The 13496-nt window shown below is 59.3% G+C and overlaps 1 non-coding gene across 1 annotated transcript; it reads left to right on the top strand.

Moving 5' to 3' along the window:
• Positions 1 to 11964: 11964 nt before the first annotated feature.
• Positions 11965 to 12083, top strand: LOC131866536 (5S ribosomal RNA). Its single transcript, XR_009365137.1, has one exon. It is a non-coding gene; the product is annotated as a 5S ribosomal RNA (ribosomal RNA).
• The last annotated feature ends 1413 nt before the right edge of the window (positions 12084 to 13496 follow it).

Here is a 13496-nt window from a genome sequence, read left to right as displayed (position 1 = left end):
TGCAGTAGCAATAACAGGTATAGTTCCGCGGCGGCCGAGAAGACTCACCGCATAGGAATCGGGATGCGAGGCGAGGGATGCGGCGGGAAGGCCCCGACGGCTAAACGGAAGAGGCTGCAGGGCCGCCTCGGAATGGTCCAAGCATCGGACGCGATTGGGACGACTACCAGTGCCAACCCCTTATCCCGCGATGCGTCCGATACACAGATAGTTCCAAGGCGGCCGAGGAGCCTCACCGCATATCAATCGGGGTGCGAGGCGAGGGATGGCGCGGGAAGGCCCCAACGGCTAGACGGAAGAGGCTTCAGGGCCACCTCGGAATGCTCCAAGCATCGGACGCGCTTGGGGCGACTACCAGTGCCAACCCCTTATCCCGCGATGCGTCCGATACACAGATGGTTCCAAGGCGGCCGAGGAGCCTCACCGCATAGCAATCGGGGGTGCGAGGCGAGGGATGGGGCGGGAAGGCCCCAACGGCTAGACGGAAGAGGCTTCAGGGCCGCCTCGGAATGGTCCAAGCATCGGACGCGCTTGGGGCGACTACCAGTGACAACCCCTCATCCCGCGATGCGTCCGATACGAAGATGGTTCCAAGGCGGCCGAGGAGCCTCACCGCATAGCAATCGGGGTGCGAGGTGGGGGATGCGGCGAGATGGCCCCAACGGCTAGACGGAAGAGGCCACAGGGCCGCGTCGGAATAGTCCAAGCATCGGACGCGCTTGGGGCGACTACCAGTGACAACCCCTTATCCCGCGATGCGTCCGATACGAAGATAGTTCCAAGGCGGCCGAGGAGCCTCACCGCATAGCAATCCGGGTGCGAGGTGGGGGATGCGGCGAGATGGCCCCAACGGCTAGACGGAAGAGGCTGCAGGGCCGCCTCGGAATAGTCCAAGCATCGGACGCGCTTGGGGCGACTACCAGTGACAACCCCTTATCCCGCGATGCTTCCGATACGAAGACAGTTCCAAGGCGGCCGAGGAGCCTCACCGCATAGCAATGGGGGTGCGAGGTGAGGGATGCGGCGAGATGGCCCCAACGGCTAGACGGAAGAGGCCACAGGGCCGCCTCGGAATAGTCCAAGCATCGGACGCGCTTGGGGCGACTACCAGTGACAACCCCTTATCCCGCGATGCATCCGATACGAAGATAGTTCCCAGGCGGCCGAGGAGCCTCACCGCATAGCAATCGGGGTGCGAGGCGAGGGATGCGGCGAGATGGCCCCAAAGGGTAGACGGAAGAGGCTGCGGGGCCGCCTCGGAATAGTCCAAGCATCGAACGCGCTTGGGGCGACTACCACTGCCAACCCCTTATCCCGCGATGCGTCCGATACACAGATAGTTCCGAGGCGGCCGAGGAGCTGGGGGATGCGGCGAGATGGCCCCAACGGCTAGACGGAAGAGGCTGCAGGGCCGCCTCGGAATAGTCCAAGCATCGGACGCGCTTGGGGCGACTACCAGTGACAACCCCTTATCCCGCGATGCGTCCGATACACAGATAGTTCCGAGGCGGCCAAGGAGCCTCACCGCATAGCAATCGTGGTGCGAGGTGGGGGATGCAGCGAGATGGCCCCAACGGCTAGACGGAAGAGGCTGCAGGGCCGCCTCGGAATGGTCCAAGCATCGGACGCGCTTGGGGCGACTACCACTGCCAACCCCTTATCCCGCGATGCGTCCGATACACAGATAGTTCCAAGGCGGCCGAGGAGCCTCACCGAATAGCAATCGGGGTGCGAGGCGAGGGATGCGGCGAGAAAGCCCCAACGGCTAGAGGGAAGAGGCTTCAGGTCCGCCTCGGAATGGTCCAAGCATCGGACGCGCTTGGGGCGACTACCAGTGACAACCCCTTATCCCGCGACGCGTCCGATACACAGATAGTTCCAAGGCGGCCGAGGAGCCTCACCGCATAGCAATCGGGGTGCGAGGCGAGGGATGCGGCGAGAAGGACCCAACGGCTAGACGGAAGAGGCTTCAGGGCCGCCTCGGAATGGTCCAAGCATCGGACGCGCTTGGGGCGACTACCAGTGACAACCCCTTATCCCGCGACGCGTCCGATACACAGATAGTTCCAAGGCGGCCGAGGAGCCTCACCGCATAGCAATCGGGGTGCGAGGCGAGGGATGCGGCGAGAAGGACCCAACGGCTAGACGGAAGAGGCTTCAGGTCCGCCTCGGAATGGTCCAAGCATCGGACGCGCTTGGGGCGACTACCAGTGACAACCCCTTATCCCGCGACGCGTCCGATACACAGATAGTTCCAAGGCGGCCGAGGAGCCTCACCGCATAGCAATCGGGGTGCGAGGCGAGGGATGCGGCGAGAAGGACCCAACGGCTAGACGGAAGAGGCTTCAGGGCCGCCTCGGAATGGTCCAAGCATCGGACGCGCTTGGGGCGACTACCAGTGACAACCCCTTATCCCGCGATGCGTCCGATACACAGATAGTTCCAAGGCGGCCGAGGAGCCTCACCGCATAGCAATCGGGGTGCGAGGCGAGGGATGCGGCGAGAAGGACCCAACGGCTAGACGGAAGAGGCTTCAGGGCCGCCTCGGAATGGTCCAAGCATCGGACGCGCTTGGGGCGACTACCAGTGACAACCCCTTATCCCGCGACGCGTCCGATACACAGATAGTTCCAAGGCGGCCGAGGAGCCTCACCGCATAGCAATCGGGGTGCGAGGCGAGGGATGCGGCAAGAAGGACCCAACGGCTAGACGGAAGAGGCTTCAGGGCCGCCTCGGAATGGTCCAAGCATCGGACGCGCTTGGGGCGACTACCAGTGACAACCCCTTATCCCGCGACGCGTCCGATACACAGATAGTTCCAAGGCGGCCGAGGAGCCTCACCGCATAGCAATCGGGGTGCGAGGCGAGGGATGCGGCGAGAAGGACCCAACGGCTAGACGGAAGAGGCTTCAGGTCCGCCTCGGAATGGTCCAAGCATCGGACGCGCTTGGGGCGACTACCAGTGACAACCCCTTATCCCGCGACGCGTCCGATACACAGATAGTTCCAAGGCGGCCGAGGAGCCTCACCGCATAGCAATCGGGGTGCGAGGCGAGGGATGCGGCGAGAAGGACCCAACGGCTAGACGGAAGAGGCTTCAGGGCCGCCTCGGAATGGTCCAAGCATCGGACGCGCTTGGGGCGACTACCAGTGACAACCCCTTATCCCGCGACGCGTCCGATACACAGATAGTTCCAAGGCGGCCGAGGAGCCTCACCGCATAGCAATCGGGGTGCGAGGCGAGGGATGCGGCGAGAAGGACCCAACGGCTAGACGGAAGAGGCTTCAGGGCCGCCTCGGAATGGTCCAAGCATCGGACGCGCTTGGGGCGACTACCAGTGACAACCCCTTATCCCGCGATGCGTCCGATACACAGATAGTTCCAAGGCGGCCGAGGAGCCTCACCGCATAGCAATCGGGGTGCGAGGCGAGGGATGCGGCGAGAAGGACCCAACGGCTAGACGGAAGAGGCTTCAGGGCCGCCTCGGAATGGTCCAAGCATCGGACGCGCTTGGGGCGACTACCAGTGACAACCCCTTATCCCGCGACGCGTCCGATACACAGATAGTTCCAAGGCGGCCGAGGAGCCTCACCGCATAGCAATCGGGGTGCGAGGCGAGGGATGCGGCGAGAAGGACCCAACGGCTAGACGGAAGAGGCTTCAGGGCCGCCTCGGAATGGTCCAAGCATCGGACGCGCTTGGGGCGACTACCAGTGACAACCCCTTATCCCGCGACGCGTCCGATACACAGATAGTTCCAAGGCGGCCGAGGAGCCTCACCGCATAGCAATCGGGGTGCGAGGCGAGGGATGCGGCGAGAAGGACCCAACGGCTAGACGGAAGAGGCTTCAGGGCCGCCTCGGAATGGTCCAAGCATCGGACGCGCTTGGGGCGACTACCAGTGACAACCCCTTATCCCGCGACGCGTCCGATACACAGATAGTTCCAAGGCGGCCGAGGAGCCTCACCGCATAGCAATCGGGGTGCGAGGCGAGGGATGCGGCGAGAAGGACCCAACGGCTAGACGGAAGAGGCTTCAGGGCCGCCTGGGAATGGTCCATGCATCGCACGCGCTTGGGGCGACTACCAGTGACAACCCCTTATCCCGCGACGCGTCCGATACACAGATAGTTCCAAGGCGGCCGAGGAGCCTCACCGCATAGCAATCGGGGTGCGAGGCGAGGGATGCGGCGAGAAGGACCCAACGGCTAGACGGAAGAGGCTTCAGGGCCGCCTCGGAATGGTCCAAGCATCGGACGCGCTTGGGGCGACTACCAGTGACAACCCCTTATCCCGCGACGCGTCCGATACACAGATAGTTCCAAGGCGGCCGAGGAGCCTCACCGCATAGCAATCGGGGTGCGAGTCGAGGGATGCGGCGAGAAGGACCCAACGGCTAGACGGAAGAGGCTTCAGGGCCGCCTCGGAATGGTCCAAGCATCGGACGCGCTTGGGGCGACTACCAGTGACAACCCCTTATCCCGCGATGCGTCTGATACACAGATAGTTCCAAGGCGGCCGAGGAGCCTCACCGCATAGCAATCGGGGTGCGAGGCAAGGGATGCGGCGAGAAGGACCCAACGGCTAGACGGAAGAGGCTTCAGGGCCGCCTCGGAATGGTCCAAGCATCGGACGCGCTTGGGGCGACTACCGTTGCCAACCCCTTATCCCGCGATGCGTCTGATACACAGATAGTTCCGAGGCGGCCGAGGAGCCTCACCGCATAGCAATCGGGTTGCGAGGCAGATTATTGGGAAGGGAACCCCCTGGGATGCGGCTCAAGCAGTGCCCAAAGGGACTGGAATGCGGAATCACATCGAGAGACCCAAATGCTATACGAGGGCTCAAATCGAATTATCGATTTGGCCACGACATGGACGCATCGGAACGACTACCTTTGCCGAACCACTCGCAATTGCATCCATACCGAAACCAATAGACATTTCCGTTAGAGCCCTCGCATAGCATTCGGGAATCTCGCATGCCCCTCTAAATCGACCAATGCTGGCGCTCAACGAAAATCCGAGCGCTACCACCGTTCGAGCGCCAGCATTGGTCGAGTTAGAGGGGCACGGGGGAGAATGCTCCAGTCAACACCTCCCCTATATAAGTTATTTGTCCGATTCTCGCACAACCGTAGTCTGCCTCGTCGAATCAAACAACGGTCCCAGATTCCGACTTCCGTTCCGTAGAGACCCAAAAGCTAGATGGAGGCTCGCAAGAAAGAGAGTCGGCGCATAGCAATCGGGTTTCTCGAACGTTTAGGGACCGAGCTCACTTGCGGATAGGGCAAAATCCGCCAAGCAACCCAAAAGCTAGACGGGGGCTCGAATCGAATCGCCTAGGCGGCCACAACAACGACGTGTTGGATCGACTACCAGTGCCAAACCATTCAGCAAGACTAGTCTGTGTCGAGGCCGGATAGAGATTCTCAGAGAGCGCCCGTATAGCATTTAGGAGACCTGCCGCGTCCCTCACACTCGACAAATGGTGGTGCACGTTTATAAATCCGAGCGATCCCAACCCTTTCAAGCACCAACATCGGTCGAGATAGAGGGGCACGGAGGGGGCTGCGTGAGACAACACAGTCCCCTATATAAGTTATTTGTCCGATTCTCACACATCCGAAGAATGGTCATCAAATCGGACAACAGCCCAAACTTCCGACTTCCGTCCCAGAAAGCCCAAGAGCTATCTAAAACGTTCATGGCCGGAACTCGATCGCGGCTATACCAGTCCGCCAAGCAACCCAAAAGCTAGACTGGAGCTCTAGTCGAATCACCTCTGTGGCCATTGCAAGGACGTGTTGGAGCGACTACCATTGCCGAACCATTCCGCAGGTCGAGTCCATACCAAGGCCGCATAGAGATTCACGATGAGCTCCTGCATAGCAATCAGGAGACTTGCCGTGTCCATCACAATCGATAAATCCTAGTGCAAGATTTTTGCATCCGAGCGCTCCAACCAGTCGAGCACCAGCATCAATCGACATAAACGGGCACGGGGGGAGGATGCTCGAGAACACTACCTCCCCTATATAAGTTATTTGTCCGATTCTCAAGCAGCCGAAGTCTGGTCATCGAATCGGGTCAAAGACCACAACTTCCGACTTTACCCACAATGCAAGTCATCGAATCGAACATCGGCCCCCGAGTCGGACTCCATGCGTATGTCAGGTCATCGGACCCAAATTCCGCCTTCCTGCGCATGGCGGGCCATCAATATCAACTCGGTCATCGGACCCAAACTCCGCCTTTCTGCGCATGGCACGCCTTCAAATCGGTCATCGGACCCAAATTCCGCCTTCCTGTGCATGGCGGGCCATCAACATCAACTCGGTCATCGGACCCAAATTCCGCCTTTCTGCGCATGGCACGCCGTCAACTCGGTCATCGGACCCAAATTCCGCCTTCCTGCGCATGGCAGGTCATCGGACACAAATTCAGACCTCGCCAATATGCCTACGTATCGAATCGGTCATCGGACCCAACTTCCGACTTCATCCATACTGTAGGGTCTTTGAGGTTGGCGCGGTGCGCTCAACCCGGGGAGTCGACCCATCGAAGCATACACCTCCCCTATATAAGCTATTTGTCCGATTCCCACACCTGTGTAGTTTGCACCTCTGACCAGGACATCGACCCCAACTTCCGAACTCGACTGCAACGACGGCACCAGCGCCTTGGTGCGCACCTTGCGACGCACAGTCCCAACATTCGCCTTCCTGCACATGGCAGGTCATCGGACCCAAATTCCGACCTCGCGAGTATGCCTACATATCGAATCGGTCATCGGACACAACTTCCGACTTCATCCATACCGTAGGGTCTTTGAGGTTGGCGCGGTGCGCTCAACCCGGGGAGTCGACCCAACGAAGCATACACCTCCCCTATATAAGCTATTTGTCCGATTCCCACACCTGTGTAGTTTGCACCTCCGATCAGGACATCGACCCCAACTTCCGAACTCGCCTGCAACGACCGAACCAGCGCCTTGGTGCGCACCTTGCAACGCACAGTGCCAACATTCGCCTTCCTGCACATGGCAGGTCATCGGACCCAAATTCCGACCTCGCGAGTATGCCTACATATCGAATCGGTCATCGGACCCAACTTCCGACTTCATCCATACCGTAGGGTCTTTGAGGTTGGCGCGGTGCGCTCAACCCGGGGAGTCGACCCAACGAAGCATACACCTCCCCTATATAAGCTATTTGTCCGATTCCCACACCTGTGTAGCTTGCACCTCCGATCAGGACATCGACCCCAACTTCCGAACTCGACTAAAAAGACCGCACCAGCACCTTGGTGTGCACCTTGCAACGCACAGTGCCAACATTCGCCTTCCTGCACATGGCAGGTCATCGGACCCAAATTCCGACCTCATGAGCATACCTACTAATCGAATCGGTCATCGGACCCAACTTCCGACTTCATCCATACCGTAGGGTCTTTGAGGTTGGCGCGGTGCGCTCAACCTGGGGAGTCGACCCATCGAAGCATACACCTCCCCTATATAAGCTATTTGTCCGATTCCGACACCTGTGTAGTTTGCACCTCCGCTCAGGACATCGACCCCAACTTCCGAACTCGCCTGCAACGACCGAACCAGCGCCTTGGTGCGCACCAAAAGTGCGCACTTTTGGAGGGCACTTTTGTGCGCTCCAAAGGTGCGCACTTTTGGAGGGCACTTTTGTGCGCTCCAAAGGTGCGCACTTTTGGAGGGCACTTTTTGGAGGGCACTTTTGTGCGCTCCAAAGGTGCGCACTTTTGGAGGGCACTTTTTGGAGGGCACTTTTCTGCGCTCCAAAGGTGCGCACTTTTGGAGGGCACTTTTTGGAGGGCACTTTTCTGCGCTCCAAAGGTGCGCACTTTTGGAGGGCACTTTTTGGAGGGCACTTTTCTGCGCTCCAAAGGTGCGCACTTTTGGAGGGCACTTTTTGGAGGGCACTTTTCTGCGCTCCAAAGGTGCGCACTTTTGGAGGGCACTTTTGTGCACTCCAAAGGTGCACACTTTTGGAGGGCACTTTTTGGAGGGCACTTTTCTGCACTCCAAAGGTGCGCACTTTTGGAGGGCACTTTTTGGAGGGCACTTTTGTGCGCTCCAAAGGTGCGCACTTTTGGAGGGCACTTTTTGGAGGGCACTTTTGTGCGCTCCAAAGGTGCGCACTTTTGGAGGGCACTTTTGTGCACTCCAAAGGTGCGCACTTTTGGAGGGCACTTTTCCTGCGCTCCAAAGGTGCACACCTAGGTGAGCACCTTCGACCACACCTTGTAGCACACCAAACTCTGACTTTCGACTTCATCCGCAATGCAGGGTCTTTGAGGTTGGCGCAATGCGCACAACCAGGGGAGTCGACCCATCAAACCCAACACCTCCCCTATATAAGCTATTTGTCTGATTCTCATACATGCGTAGCCTGCAGGAGCAATTAGGACATCGACCCCAACTTTCGGCTTCTAAACGAAAACAAGGTCTTTGAGGTTGGTGTAATGCGAACAACTAGGGGAGTCAACCCATCAAACCCAACACCTCCCCTATATAAGCTATTTGTCTGATTCTCATACATGTGTAGTCTACAGGAGCAATTAGGACATCGACCCCAACTTTTGACTTCTTAACGAAAACAAGGTCTTTGAGGTTGACGTAATGCGCACAACCAGGGGAGTCGACCCATCAAACCCAACACCTCCCCTATATAAGCTATTTGTCCGATTCTCATACATGTGTAGCCTACAGGAGCCATTAGGACATTGACCCCAACTTTTGACTTCTTAACGAAAACAAGGTCTTTGAGGTTGGCGTAATGCGCACAACCAAGGGAGTTGACCCATCAAACCCAACACCTCCCCTATATAAGCTATTTGTCTGATTCTCATACATGTGTAGCCTGCAACAACGATTAGGACATCCACCCCAACTTCTGAATTCGTCTGCGTTGACCGCACCAAAGGTGCACGCCTTGGTGCTCACCAAAATCCGACTTCCGACTTCTTCTGCTATGCGGGGTCTTTGAGGTTGGCGCAGTGCGCACAACCAGGGGAGTCAACCCACCGAATGCAACACCTCCCCTATATAAGCTATTTGTCTGATTCTCATACATGCGTAGACTGCAGCAATGATTAGGACATCCACCCCAACTTTTGACTTCTTAAACAAGACAGGGTCTTTGAAGTTGGTGCAGTGCACACAACCAGGGGAGTCGACCCATCAAACGCAACACCTCCCCTATATAAAGCTATTTGTCCGATTCTCATACGTGTAGTCTGCAGCAGCGATTAGGACATCGACCCCAACTTCCGAATTCGTTTGCATTGACCGCACCAAAGGTGCACGCCTTGGTGTGCACCTTGGAGTGCACTTTGGTGCTCACCTCGGTGCACACTTTGGTGTGCACCTCGGTGTGCACCAAAGGTGCGCACCTTGGAGCGCACCAAAGGTGTACACTTTGGAGCGCACCACATAGGGTCTTTGAGAGGTTGGCGCAGTGCGCACACCAAGGTGGGTGTTGAGGTGCGTGCCGAGGTGGGTGGGTGCTAGGGTGCGCTCCATGGTGGGTGCCAGGGTGGGTGCGTGCTAGGGTGGATTCCAAAGAGGGTCATAGGGTGGGTGCCAAGGTGGGTTGGTGATATAGTGGGTTCAAAGGTGGGTACTAGGGTGGGTTCCAAGGTGGGTCACAAGTTGGGTGCCAGGATGCGTGGGTGTTAGGTTGGGTGCCAAGGTGGGCTCCTGCGTGGGTGGGTGCTAGGGTGGGTTTCAAGGTGGACGCGAGGGCGGGTGCCAAGGTGGGTAACAAGTTGGGTGTTAGGATGGGTGAGTGCTAGAGTGGGTGCCAAGGTGGGTGGGTGCTAAGGTGGATGCCAAGGTGGTTCACAGGGTGGGTGGGTTCTAGGGTGAGTTCCAAGGTGGGTCACAGGTTTAGTGCTAGGGTGCGTGTCAAGGCGGGTGTCGAGGTGCCTGGGTGCTAGGGTGTGGATGCCAATGTGGGTCATAGGGTGGGTACTAGGGTGGGCTGCAATGTGGGTGCCAAGGTGGGTAACATGCTCGGTTGGTTCTAAATTGGGTGTCAGGGTGGGTGTGCACCCACCTTGCCCGAGGTGGGTGCCAAGGTGCCAGTGTGGGTGGGTGCTAAGGTGGATGCCAAGGTGGGTGAGAAGGTGGGTGATAGGTTGAGTGGTAGGATGGGTGGGTGCCAAGATGGGTCACAGGGTGGGTGCAAGGGTGGGTAGGTGCTAGGGTTGGTGTCAGGGTGGGTGGGTGCTAGGTTGGGTTCCAAGGTGGGTGCGAGGGTGAGTGTCAAGGTGGGTCACAGGTTAGGTGCTAGGATGGGTGAGTGCTAGGGTGCAAAGGTGCCAGGGTGGGTGCTAGGATGGGTCGATGCTAGGGTGAGTGGCAAGGTGGGTCCACAAGTGTCAAGGTGGGTGCCGAGGTGGGTGCCAACTTGGGTTCCAAGGTGGGTGCCAAGTGGGCGACTGCTATGGTGGATGCCAAGGTGGGTCACGGGGTGGGTGCCAAGTTGCTAGGTTGTGTTCCAAGGTGGGTGCCAACGTGGCTGCTAGGGTGCGTGGGTTAAAGGGTGTGTCACAACGTGGGTGCCAGGATGGGTGCGCACCCACACTGGCCAAGACGGGTGCAAGGTTGGGTTCCAAGCCCGGTCACAGGCTGGGTGCTAGGATGGGTGGGTGCCAAGGTGGGCACCAGGGTGGGTGCACCCACCCTGGCCAAGGTGGGTCACGGGGTGGGTCCTAGGGTGGGTAACAGGGTGGGTACTAAGGTGCGTGCCAAGGTGGGTCATGGGGTGGGTGCCAAGGTGGGCACCAGGGTGGGTGTGCACCAACCCTAGCCAGGGTAGGTCACGGGGTGGTTGTCGGGGTGGGCGTCAAGGAGCCAAGGTGGGTGGCAAGTAGCCAAGTTGCGTGCCAAGGTGGGTGTCGGGGTGGGTGCCAAGGATCCAAGGTGGGTGCCAAGGAACCAAGGTGGGTGTCTGGGTGGGTGCCGAGGTGGGAGCCAGGGTGGGTCCCAAGGTGAGTGCAAAGGTGGGTGCCAGGGTCAAGGTGAGTGCCAATGTGGGTTCCAAGGTGCCAGGGTCAGGGTGAGTGCCAATGTGGGTTCAAAGGTGCTAAGTTGGGTGCGAGGTTGGGTGCGAGGGTGGGTGGGTGCCAAGGTGTGCTAGGTGGAAGCCCGGGTGGGTCGGCATCCCATGGGTGTCGAGTTGGGTGCCTGATGGGTGCTTCTTGTCAAGTTTTAGTCGTCGGGACTCATTTCGAGCCTTAGAGGTCGTTTCTTGTCCGGTTGCCCTGTCTTCGACCTGGGAACCCAATTTTGGTCCTCGGGTCCCATTTTTTTTTGTCTCGCATCCCACTTTTGGCCTGTGGCCTTTTCGGGGTCGATTCTCGTTTTGGGCATCAGAGCATGTTTCTTCTCCTAAAACCCAATATTTGTTTATTAAGTCTCGGAACACATTTTTGTTCTCGTGGACCCATCATGGGTCTTGGAACGCATTTGTGGTCCTTGGGTCCCATTTTGCATCCCGAAACTTGTGTTTTGGTGCTTGATCCCTATTTTGGGTGCCCACCTTGCACCAAGTGCGCACCCGGGGCAAACCGAGCGCCTTGGTGCACCGGGGCAAGATCGAGCGTGCACCCGAGGCGCCCCGAACATGCACCAAGGTGCACTCGGCCCACATGTGAGCGCAGGTCGTTGCGCCCGAGGTGGTGTGTGGGCACCGCGTTGCAGACGGGACACTGCACGCACACGACGCCCCGTCCAGGTGCACGCACGTAGGCCGGGCCGGGTGCACACCCGACGCCCTAGCAAGGTGCGCGCACCCGGGCAGGGCTCACACTTGGCGAACGGGGCGCACTTCGCGAGGGAGGGTGTGCACCTCGACGGGGGTGGGTGGCCGGGGTGGATTCGCACGTGGGTCGCGGTTTGCTAAGTACACACTGCGACAAGCTCATAACGGGTGCGATCATACCAGCGTTAGTGCACCGGATCCCATCAGAACTCCGCAGTTAAGCGCGCTTGGGCCGGAGTAGTACTAGGATGGGTGACCTCCCGGGAAGTCCCGGTGTTGCACCCTTTCTTAGTTTTTCGCCGGGCGTCGCAATGCTATTTGAATAAACCTTTTGCCCGTTTGCGTTCTCGTCGGGGCCGGGCCGGGCCGGGGTGCGCTGCCCGCACTACCGCGCGCGCGGGGGCGACACCGAGCGCGCACCCGAGGCGCCCCGAGCACACAGGCCACGGTGCAACCCGGGCGTTGTGCGCGCACCCCGGTGCGCCCGAGGTGCTGCGCGCGCACCCAGGTGAAATCGGTGTGCACCTCGGCCAGTGCGCGCTCGGTCGAGTCGCGCACGTTGGCCAAGGTGCACGGTGATGTTTCTTACTCTAAGGTTCCGCACCAGACGCCCGGGACAGGTGAGCGAAGCTGGGCGGGGCCGGGTGCGCGGCCGGGGCAGGTGCACGCAGCTGGAGAGAGCTTTGGAGCACACCAGAGGTGCGCACCTTGGAGCACACTTCGGAGCGCACCAATGATGCGCTCCATTCAAAAGTTTCCTGAAAAGGCAAAAAAAGTTGAGATTATAGAATTTCCCACTTGAGAGATTGTAAAAAAAAAAAATTTAAAATGAAGGAAACGCGGGTGCCAAGGTGTGCGCGCCCGGGTGCGCAGCCCAGCCAAGGTGTGCGCACCAAGGCGCCCACCCTGGCGAAGGTGCACGCAAGGTGCGCACCCGAGGCAAACCGGACAATTAACCCAACTTTCGACTTCGCGCGCACCTGCGCACCTTGGAGCGCACTTCGGAGCGCTCCTTGTTGCGCACCAATCTTGGGCACCTCGGAGTGCACCATGGCGCCCACCAAGGTGCGCACCCGGGGCAAACCGAGCTCCGACTTCGTGCGCACCTTGGAGCGCACGAAAGGTGCGCACCATGGCGCCCACCAAGGTGCGCAGCCCAGCCAAGGCGTGCGCATCAAGGTGCGCACCCTGGCGAAGGTGCGCACCCGGGGCAAACCGAGCTCCGACTTCGTGCGCACCTTGGAGCGCACAAAGGGTGCGCAACCCAGCCAAGGTGTGCGCACCCCGGGCAAACCGAGCTCCGAATCGTGCGCACCTTGGAGCACACTTCGGAGCCCTCCTTGGTGCGCACCGATGTTGCGCACCTCGGAGCGCACCCGGGGAAAACAATGCAATTAACCCGACTTTCGACTTCGTGGGCACCTCGGAGCGCTCTCGGGTTCGCACCTCGGAGCACACCGAGGTGCGCACCTTTGATGCGCTGCCTTCACCAATTTCCAGAAAAGGCAAGAAAACATTGAGAAGGTGTGCGCACCGAGGTGCCCACCCTGGCGAAGGTGCACGCGAGGTGCGCACCCGGGGCAAACCGGGCTCCGACTTCGTGCACGCCATGGTGCGCACCTTGGAGCACACTTCGGAGCGCTCAATGGTGCCCAACCCAGCCAAGGTGCCCACCGCGGCGAAGGTGCACGCGAGGTG

This window comes from Cryptomeria japonica, unplaced genomic scaffold (assembly GCF_030272615.1).
Source record: "Cryptomeria japonica unplaced genomic scaffold, Sugi_1.0 HiC_scaffold_150, whole genome shotgun sequence".
Lineage (NCBI taxonomy): Eukaryota > Viridiplantae > Streptophyta > Pinopsida > Cupressales > Cupressaceae > Cryptomeria > Cryptomeria japonica.
Note: the sequence above shows the minus strand (reverse complement) of the source record. Positions and strands in the feature narration are given on the sequence as shown.